Source organism: Arachis hypogaea, chromosome 19 (genome assembly GCF_003086295.3).
Source record: "Arachis hypogaea cultivar Tifrunner chromosome 19, arahy.Tifrunner.gnm2.J5K5, whole genome shotgun sequence".
NCBI classification, from domain to species: domain Eukaryota; kingdom Viridiplantae; phylum Streptophyta; class Magnoliopsida; order Fabales; family Fabaceae; genus Arachis; species Arachis hypogaea.
The window spans coordinates 89,232,091-89,235,817 of NC_092054.1; the positions used below are offsets into that span (position 1 = coordinate 89,232,091).

The 3,727-nt window shown below is 41.1% G+C and overlaps 1 non-coding gene across 1 annotated transcript; it reads left to right on the top strand.

The window, feature by feature from the left end:
• The first annotated feature begins 600 nt into the window (after positions 1-600).
• LOC112781258 (small nucleolar RNA R71) lies at positions 601-707 on the top strand. Its single transcript, XR_003192045.1, has one exon. It is a non-coding gene; the product is annotated as a small nucleolar RNA R71 (small nucleolar RNA).
• The last annotated feature ends 3,020 nt before the right edge of the window (positions 708-3,727 follow it).

Below are 3,727 nucleotides of genomic sequence, written 5' to 3' on the forward strand. Positions count from 1 at the left end.
GTGGATGGGTGAGTTGGGTCATTTTGGTTTTGGTATGCATGTGGAGAGGTGTTGTTAGGGTGGTGCTGATATGATCTCTGTGTGGAATGTTGGTGAGCTGCATGGTTGTTGGGGTTGTGACGTCTCTGATCTTGGCTTTGATCTTGTTGATTTCCCCACCCAAAATTTGGGTGATTCTTCCAACCAGGGTTGTACGTTTTGGAGTAAGGATCATGGGTCTGCTTGGGTGAGTTTCCAATGTAGTTGGCTTGTTCTTGTTCCTCCTCTGCCTCAGCATTCACTCCCTCTTGGATTGCTGAAGAGGTGGTGATTGTTGCCACTTGGTTCCTCTCCATCTTCTTGGTGAGGTTAGCAAGCTGCTTGGTAATAAGCTTGTTTTGGGCCAGCAGTGTATCCACATTATTTAGATCAATCACTCCTCTAGTGTTGCCTCTTTCAGAAGCATAGAAGTAGTCATTCTCCGCTACAGTCTCAATGACATCTATGGCTTCTTCAATGGTCTTCTTCTTGTTCAGAGATCCCCCGGATGAATGGTCTACTGCCTTCTTTGATTCATAAGAGAGGCCTTCATAGAAAATGTGTAGTTGCACCCATTCATTGAACATATCTGGTGGACACCTTCTTGTCAGGTCCTTAAAACTCTCCCATGCTTCAAATAGAGTCTCACCATCCTGCTGCCTGAATGTTTGCACCTCAGCTCTCAGCCTGTTGATCCGTTGAGGAGGATAGAATCTTACCAAGAATTTGTTCATCACATCTTCCCAGGTTACTAAACTCTCCTTTGGAAAGGATTCCAGCCATTTAGATGCCTTGTCCTTAAGTGAGAAAGGGAACAGAAGTAGTCTATAGGTGTCAGGATGAACACCATTAGACTTTACAGTATCACATATCCTCAGGAAGGTGGTTAGATGTTGATTTGGGTCTTCTTGGACACTTCCTCCGAATGAACAATTGTTCTGAACAAGGGTGATGAGCTGTGGCTTTAGTTCAAAGTTGTTGGCATGTATGGTTGGCCTTTGGATGCTGCTTCCACAGTTTCTTGGGTTTGGGTTGATGTAAGAACCCAGAACTCTTCTCTCTTATCCAGCCTGATGCGCTGGACCTTCTCTTCCATGGCTGTGAGCCTCTTCTTCATGATGGTTCTCCATGTTTTCATCCATGTTTGGTTCAAAGTATTCCTCCTCTTCCTCAGCACTAACTACTCTCTTTCCTCTTGCTTCCCTCCTTAATCTAAGGAAGGTCCTCTCAGGTTCAGAATAAAAGGAAGTTGAAGCCCCGCTTCTTCTCCCTGTCATACAACCAACAAGGCACAAGCAAGGAAATAGATGCAGAAAGTACTCTTGTTAAAATTGCTGTTAGTGTGAGTGATGCAATATATCAAACAGTTAGTGGGTTAGTGAACTGACTGGTAAATAACTAAGAAAAAGGAGTAGGGGGAAGGTAGGAAAATAACTAAAACTGAAAGTATTCAACTCAAATAGAAATTTAAATCAAACAAAAGAAAACTTCTCAATCTAGTTATCCTCCAATTTAGTCATTGTTGATACAAAATCAATCCCCGGCAACGGCGCCATAAACTTGATAGCACGGAAACTTGTCTCTTAACAATTTTCCTTCGGCAAGTATTCCGAATTATCGTCAAGTAAAAACTCACAATAGAGTGAGGTCGAATCCCACAGGGATTGATTGGTCAAGCAACTTTAATTAGAGGAATGTTCTAGTTGAGCGAAGCAGAATTTGGTTTGAGAGTTGCAGGAAATTAAATGGCGGGAAAGTAAATAGCAGAAAATGTAAATGCTGGAAGTAAAGAGCTGAAAGTAAATGACGGAAAGTAAATCGCAGAATTGTAAATGGGAATGGGGAAGATGCTCATGAAAGTAAATTGCAGAAATTAAAGAGAATGGGTAAGATCAGAAATGGGGATTCATTGGGCTTAGGAGATGTTGCATTCTCCGGATCAAGTTCATTTTCATCTCTTCCTCAATCAATGCATTCATTGATCTCCTTGGCAATCTTAAGTGATCGAATTCCAATTCCTTGGTAATTCAATCTCTCAAATCTTGATCAATAGCCAATTCCTTAGTCAATTGCTCATGAGAAGAGATGAAGTATGGTCACTGATTATACCACATGCATTCCCAAATCAAGTGTTGGTAGGATTATAGTCACCATAGCCAACCAAACCCAATTTGGTCCAACATGAGAAAGCATTTCTAGCATGATCTCTTCATTCCTCTTCCAAGGTTCAGAAGAGATCCAAGTATGAATAGCTTCTTTTCCAAGATAACTACCCAATTGGATGAAGATTGAAAGCTTTCTAGTAAAATCAAGAGAAAAGATAGAAGAAGAGTAATGAAAATTAGTATTGATCCATCAAATTACAACAGAGCTCCCTAACCCAATGAAAGGGGTTTAGTTGTTCATAGCTCTTGAAATGGAAAACAAAGATGGAGAATACATCATGAAAACTAGAACTAAAAGTGCAGAGTAAATTATACAGAGAGTAGTTCTCAATTTCCAATCCCCCAAAAGGCTCTCTTCTTTCCTGATTCAAAACTACCCCTATATATACTACTCTTCTGATCTTCTAGTTGATTCTTCAAGTCTTGGATATGGGCCTTTAGATCTTGAGTTTGAAGCAGTTATCTTCTGCAGTAGGCTTAGCTTTACTTGCAGAGAGAAAGTGTGAAGTAGGAAGGGTCTTTAGCTCAGGACGTTAGTGGCGTTAACGTTAAGTGAGAGTGTGGGTTCGAGAACGTTAGTGACAATCACCTTTTTCACTAACGTTCCTCACCCAGGGATGATCCACGTTAACTTCAATGTTAGTGGCACTAACGTGACCACTAACGTTGCCTCTTGGTCCTTCGCACACGTTATTGGGACTCACCTTTTCCAATAACGTTGAGAGTCCTCCCTCTCTACGTTAGAGTTCACGTTAACTTAGTTAATATGGCTCTTAACGTAGGCTTGCCAATTCTTCGAGAACGTTAGTGACACTTACCTTTGTCACTAACGTTCCAAGTTGCCCCTACTTCCCACGTTAGAGTCCACGTTAACTAAGTTAACGTGGCTTCTAAAGTGGTAATGATAGCCATCTCCAACGTTAGTGACAAAGGTGAATGTCACTAACGTTGGCTTATCATCTCTTTTATCCATGTTAGCTTCCACGTTAACTAGTTAACGTGGGAGCTAACGTTGCTCATAGTGACTTGTGGTGGTACATCCTAACGTTAGTGACAAAGGTAAGTATCACTAACGTTGGCGATCACTTGCTTTCTCCACGTTGGCTTCCACGTTAACTAAGTTAGTTAACGTGGCAACTAACGTGGCTCATTGTAGCTTGGCCAACGTTAGTGACAAAGGTGAGTGTCACTAACGTTGGCTTATTATCTCCTTTATCCATGTTAGCTTCCACGTTAATTAAGTTAACATGGGAGCTAACGTTGCTCATAGTGACTTGTGGTGGTACTGATGAGTATTTTGGTGAAAAATAAATTTCCTCCAAAACACACAAATCTAACCGGCAAGTGTACCGGGTCGTATCAAGTAATAAAAACTCACGGGAGTGAGGTCGATCCCACAGGGATTGAAGGATTGAGCACGAAGTAAAGAGAACAGGGAATTAAAATGCTGAATCTTAAAGAACACGAAATTATATAGCAGAAACTTAGAATGCAAGAAATGTAAATAGCAGAATCTTAAAGTGCAAGAAATATAAACGGCTGGA